The 7,156-nt window shown below is 35.6% G+C and overlaps 1 protein-coding gene across 2 annotated transcripts in view; it reads left to right on the top strand.

The window, feature by feature from the left end:
• The first annotated feature begins 1,246 nt into the window (after window positions 1-1,246).
• Window positions 1,247-7,156, top strand: part of poc1bl (POC1 centriolar protein homolog B (Chlamydomonas), like) — a 63,901-nt gene continuing 57,991 nt past the window's right edge. For both annotated transcript variants that reach the window (XM_061897004.1, XM_061897002.1), the window contains exon 1: window positions 1,247-1,412. The gene's annotated coding sequence lies outside the window, so the exon portion shown is untranslated. The remainder of the gene's footprint in view (window positions 1,413-7,156) is intronic.

Genomic DNA, 7,156 nt, shown 5'->3' with positions numbered 1-7,156 from the left:
TCAGGGATAAAAAAAAAAGTGTTAAAAATAAGTCAGGTATGAAATTATAATATTTGTACTTCCAACACTTAAATCTACAGATCTACACCAGATTTATAAAATGTATTTATTTATTCATTCATTTATTTAATCAAATTAATTAAATTAAATTAAATTAAACCTAATTTAATTTAATTCCTTAAAACATATTTTTTGTTTTTTTTTAAGGAAGGCTGTGGGCAAAATGTGTGTGTTTAAAAATTTCAGTTTGTTAAAATTCAGGGTCAAAAAATTCGGTTCAGAAATATTTGTTGCTTTAAAACTCCAGAACCACTTCCAGTAAATTGAGGTGCAAAGTTTGCAATCACGTGACACACAAGGAATCACAAGGAATATTTCTACATGTACTTTTTCCACATTAAATATTTTTACACTGGATTCTAAAACACTGCATCTTAACAAACTTTGTTTTTAAACACACACATTTTAAGCACACATGTTTATTCAATTAAATTGTTAGCATAATTTAATATTTAAAAAAAAAAAGTTCACTTTGTATTATTTTATTTTATGTATATATATATATACATATATATATATATATATATATATATATATATATATATATATATATATATATATATATATATATATATATATATATATATATATATATATATATATATATATATATATATATAAAACTTCATGGGGTTATTTGTTTGGAGGAGACAAAGGGGCATTTGACATGTGTTTAATTGTATTTCTGGACAGTGTATGTCAAAAATCCAATAAATCAATCTTGAAAAAAAATATTGAATTCATAAAATTCAAACACAAAAAAGCAGTCAGAAGAATTCTGTCCCGAAAAAAAAAAAAAAAAATAAAAAAAAAAAAAAATATATATATATATATATATATATATATATATATATATATATATATATATATATATATATATATATATATGTGAATAATAAATAATTTATACTTCTGTTATTTTGCTTAAGCTAACTCGTCGATAACATGCCAACTATACCGGAAATCATGCACCCGGAAGTGTAGTTTTAAATGTTATGGTAGTTTGCTGCCGTTTACACAATGTTTAGTTATGTAAATAATTAAATAAACGTAGCAAAAATAATTTAAATCGACGATACTTTCTTTGATTGTGTTTTGAATTGCTTGGTTACTACGACACACTCCCGGTTCGGATTCGGCTTTATTGTGAAAGGCTGTGCCGGAAATGCCGCGTCCTTAATGCCGGCCAAGTACCAAGTGGTAACGTGTAAAGAAGTGGAGGATGTGGGAGATGTGGAGGATGTTTCTCTGCTGACATATGCACGCCGCCGCTGCCAGGGGACGGTGACCGCAGTCGGGCTGACAAGCGACACGTTACGACGACGAGAAGAGACATGTAACTCCTCGCCGTGGTGAGTAACTTTCGTCTGGACGTCGTGACGTCTTCCCGCCCCTTCTACGCTTTGGCGTTTTGAATTAACTTTATTTCAACTTTTCCTGCCAGGACCACCCAGTAATAAATACCAACGTCAGCAATTTCGTGATAATTTATTTTTTGTATCAGTAATATATATATATATATATATATATATATATATATATATATATATATATATATATATATATATATATATATATATACATATAAATACGAGTGACGTGCTGTCAGGGGTGACAAGGTGAGGCAGTACCTCACCTTGCCACCAGGAGGGGTAAAAGGCTTAAAGGCCTGTGTCATACTTGATCATTTCGCGATATTGCCATATTTTTGCTGAAAGGATTTAGTAGAGAACATCAACGATAAAATTCGCAACTTTTGGTCGCTAATAAAAAAGCCTTGCCTGTACCAGAAGTAGCAGAGATGTACGCGTGATGTCACGGGATGTAGGGAACTGTCACGCCAAATTTCTTCCCCCCCATCAAAAATATAACGCTATACTATAAAAATACAGACGTTTTGTTAACGCTATATTATATAAAAAAAAAAAAATAATAATAATATTTTTTTTTTTTTTTACAAACACAAGCTATGGGATGACGTTTGAGGAAACATGACCCCGGAAGTAAATGCTGTTTTTTTATTTATTTTTTTATTTCTTATAATATAGCGTTAACAAAACGTCTGTATTTTTATAGTATAGCGTTATATTTTTATAATATAGCGTTAACAAAACGTCTGTATTGATCATGTACCCGGAAGTAAATGCGTCATTCCATAGCTTGTGTTTGTAAATTGTTTTTTAAATTTTATTTTTTTAATTTCTTATAATATAGCGTTAACAAAACGTCTGTATTTTTATAGTATAGCGTTATATTTTTATAATATAGCGTTAACAAAACATCTGTATTTTTATAGTATAGCGTTATATTTTTTTAATATAGCGTTAACAAAACGTCTGTATTTTTATAGTATAGCGTTATATTTTTATAATATAGCGTTAACAAAACGTCTGTATTGATCATGAACCCGGAAGTAAATGCGTCATTCCATAGGTTGTGTTTGTAAATTGTTTTTTAAATTTTATTTTTTTAATTTCTTATAATATAGCGTTAACAACACATCTGTATTTTTATAGTATAGCGTTATATTTTTATAATATAGTGTTAACAAAACGTCTGTATTGATCATGAACCCGGAAGTAAATGCGTCATCCCTTAGCTTATGTTTGTAAATAGTTTTTTTATTTTTTTAATTTCTTATAATATAGTGTTAACAAAACATCTGTATTTTTATAGTATAGCGTTTTATTTGTATAATATAGCGTTAACAAAAGGTCTGTATTAATCATGAACCCGGAAGTAAATAGGGGAGAAGGTTTTTGTAGGGGGGAAGAAATTTGGCGTGACAGCTCCTCACATCCCCACATTGTTTACAATCATAGCCACCAGCACCAGGAGCTATTCGGACCGAGAAAGCGACAATTTCCCAATTAATTTGAGCGAGGATGAAAGATTTATGGATGAGGAAAGTTAGAGTGAAGCATAAAAATAAAATAAAATGCGATGGCTCTAGGCGGCGGCAGTGGGACCCTTTCAGATGTAATTAGACACATTTACTTGGATAATTCTGGAAGATCCCTTAGCTGCTTATTGTTTTAATATTGTTTTAGTGAGATTATAAAGTCATACCTGAAAGTCGGATGGCTGCGGTGAACGCCAGTGTCTCTGAGAGAAGCCGAGGTGCCAAGATCACAGCTGCCTTTTTGAGCTGCAGTAGGAGGAGGTATAATCCACTGAAGTCTCCGGTAAGAGCCGACTTAATATCACAATTTTCCCATCCAAAAACTTGCTGGTTGATGTAGAGAAACATGTTCGCTTGACCACTCTGTGTTAAAGCTTCACAACAAACAAAGAAACACCAGCTGTGTTTCGGTGCCAAAGGCAGCTGCAATCCACCGCTTTCCACCAACAGCATTCTTCTTTGACGTCTCCATTATTAATTGAACAAATTGCAAAAGATTCAGCAACACAGATGTCCAAATTACTGTGTAATTATGCGATAAAGAGAAACTACTTTTAGTCGTGTGTGGTGCTGGGCTAATATGTCCGCTACAACCTAAGACGTCCCAAACACGCGTCATCATACGCATCATCATTCCGTGACGTTTTCAACAAGAAACTCCGCGGGAAATTTAAAATTGCAATTTAGTAAACTAAAGCAGCCGTATTGGCATGTGTTGCAATGTTAATATTTCATCATTGATATATAAACTATCAGAGTGCGTGGTCGCTAGTAGTGGCTTTCAGTAGGCCTTTAACTATGAGATGTTCAAAAAACAGAGTAATAAAATAAGTTTAATATTTCTCTTTTGGTCTATGCTTTCTATGTGATTTTGGTGCGGTTACTGTATATTTGAATAATTTTCATGGTAAAACTCGCGTAAATTGTGTGTTTCCTGATCAAAATAACGCAGTTGACCAGAAGTGAGGCAGACACAGGTGGTGCCTCCACTGCTACACACAAAGTGTATTGAGCGTGTGCGTGAGAGGGGGCGCATGCTTGATGCCATGGGGAAAAGGCAGGCCATGAGGCAGCAAGTACCTCTGCCTCAAAGTAGAGGGCGATATATCGTTCAATGCCTCAGCAGTAATCTGACTCGCCACACTGGGAGAAATGGGAGCCCTAAAGCTAGCAGACACATGTCTCTCCAGCGGAAGCCAGACTTTTTTCTTTCTTTTTTTTTAAACTGTTTTTATAACAAACATGGCATTTTTATCAGAGTAAGCCAGCGTTTGTGGGTGTTATTGCTGCTTCAGGTACAAATACAGAAAGGTAAGATACACTCACAATACTTGGTTTATTTTTTTTTTTGAAGAAAATGGGACCAAAAAGTCACAACTTTGTCAAATACTAACCCTAATATCATTATGATAACGTTTTTATGAACGCCAATTACTCCCTTCGTTTTCTTGTTTTTCCTAATGTGCAACCTAAATCAACAATGGTTAGAACTGCTCATATGAATTAAAAGGCCTACTGAAAGCCACTACTAGCCACCACACAGTCTGATAGTTTAGATCACGGGTAGGGAACCTATGGCTCTAGAGCCAGAAGTGGCTCTTTTGATAATTTCATCTGGCTCTCAGATCAATCTTAGCTGACATTGCTTAACACGGTAAGTAATGAATAATTCCGCTGGTAATTACAGTGTCAAAAATAGCGTTCAAAATATAAAACATTCTCATGCATTTTAATCCATCCATCCGGTTTCTACTGCACCTGTTCAAGAAGTCGCATTAATTGTAAGAAGTATTTTATTTATTATCGGTTAGCTTAATAGCTTAATACTTTAAAAATCTTGGTCTTACTTAAAAATGCACGCATTTAGTTGTATTCAGTCTTAAAGAAAATATTATTGTCACACTTGGACTTGGATTTGTTTTGCTTCTTCCACGCAAAGGATGATTTGCACGAGCCAGACGTGAATGTAAGTACATATTTGATTTATTTAAACACTATAACTCAAAACCGGAAAACAAAGGGCGTGCACAATAGCGGATAACAAACTAGACTATACTCAAACAAAAAACAGCACAATGGCATGACTATATACAAACGAACAAAAGACACTAACTGTGGCACAAAACAAACCAAAACTTACGTGGCGTGGTCAAAAAACGAACAGCAAGGCAAGAAGTTCGGTACATGAAACTTTGGTAAAAGGATTTGAGAAGGCAAGGTAGGTAGGTAAAGTTCAAAGTTGCCAGGACGAGGACAGAAACAGAACCGCTTAAATAATGACTATGATGATTAGTAACAGGTGTCAGGGCTGAGGACAAGGACGTGACTAGAGGGCAAGGTGAAAATAAATGGGTTACAATGGAAACAAAACAAACCAGGAAGTGCAAAACGCAAGAACTGAATGTCCAAAAAAAAAAAAAAAACACAACATGACAAAAATAAAAGATAATCCACAGGCGTGACAATTATTTGGCTCTCACGGAAATACTTTTTAAAATATTTGGCTTGTATGGCTTTCTCAGCCAAAAAGGTTCCCGAACCCTGGTTTAGATAGATAGATAGATAGATAGATAGATAGTACTTTATTGATTCCTTCAGGAGAGTTCCTTCAGGAAAATTAAAATTATATATCAATGATGAAATATTAACATTGCAACACATGCCAATACGGCCGCTTTAGTTTACTAAATTACAATTTTAAATTTCCCGCGGAGTTTCTTGTTGAAAACGTCGCGGAATGATGACTCGTGCGAGTGACGTCTCGGATAGAAAGGGAGCATATTAGCTCAGCACCACACACGGCTAAAAGTAGCCTCTTTTCATCGCATAATTACACAGTAATTTGGACATCTGTGTTGCTGAATCTTTTGCAATTTGTTCAATTAATAATGGAGACGTCAAAGAAGAAAGATGTTGGTGGAAAGCGGTGGATTGCAGCTGCCTTTAGCAACCGAGACACAGCCTGTGTTTCTTTGTTTGTTGTGAAGTTAAAAGTTAAAGTACCAATGATTGTCACACACATACTAGATGTGGCGAAATTATTCTCTGCATTTGACCCATTACCCTTGATCACCCCCTGGGAGGTGAGGGGAGCAGTGAGCCGCGCCCGGGAATCATTTATGGTGATTTAACCCCCAATTCCAACCCTTAATGCTGAGTGCCAAGCACGGAGGTAATGGGTCCCATTTTTATAGTCTTTGGTAGGACTCGGCCGGGATTTGAACTCACGACCTACCGATCTCAGGGCGGACACTCTAACCACTAGGCCACTGAGTAGGTTTTCTATGTCAACCAGCAAGTTTTTGGATGGGAAAAATTGTGATATTAAGTCGGCTCTTACCGGAGACTTCAGTGGATTATGGGACTTCCTCCCGCAGCTCAAAAAGGCAGCTGTGATCTTGGCTCCTCCATCGGCTTCTCTGAGGGACACCGGCGTTCACCGCAGCCATCCGACTTTCAGGTATGTCTTTACAATCTCACTAAAACAGTATTAAAACAATAAGCAGATAAGGGATCTTCCAGAATTATCCTAGTAAATGTATCTAATTACATTTTTATTTTTTTTTGGTGCTTCACTCTAACTTTCCTTATCCACGAATCTTTCATCCTCGCTCAAATTAATGGGGAAATTGTCACTTTCTCGGTCCGAATTGCTCTTGCTGCAGGAGGCTCACATTATAAACAATGTTCAGATGTGAGGAGCCCTACAACCCGTGACGTCACGCGCACATCGTCTGCTACTTCCGGTGCAGGCAAAGCTTTTTTATTTGTGACCAAAAGTTGCGAACTTTATCGTCGATGTTCTCTACTAAATCCTTTCAGCAAAAATATGGCAATATGGCGAAATTATCAAGTATGACACATGGAATGGACCTGCTATCCCCGTTTAAATGAGAACATCTCATTTCAGTAGGCTTTTAAGTAAAAAGAAAAAAACTCCAAAAGTATCTATGATATTTGATTTATTTAAACACTATAACTCAGAACCGGAAAACAAAGGGCGTGCACAATAGCGGATAACAAACTAGACTATACTCAAACAAAAAACAGCACAATGGCATGACTATATACAAACGAACAAAAGACACTAACTGTGGCACAAAACAAACCAAAACTTACGTGGCGTGGTCAAAAAACGAACAGCAAGGCGAGAAGGTCGGTACATGAAACTGTGGTAAAAGGATTTGAGAAGGT

The sequence above is a fragment of the Nerophis ophidion genome, linkage group LG04, assembly GCF_033978795.1.
Source record: "Nerophis ophidion isolate RoL-2023_Sa linkage group LG04, RoL_Noph_v1.0, whole genome shotgun sequence".
Classification (NCBI taxonomy): Eukaryota; Metazoa; Chordata; class Actinopteri; order Syngnathiformes; family Syngnathidae; genus Nerophis; species Nerophis ophidion.
This window is presented reverse-complemented; position numbering and strand designations above follow the sequence as displayed.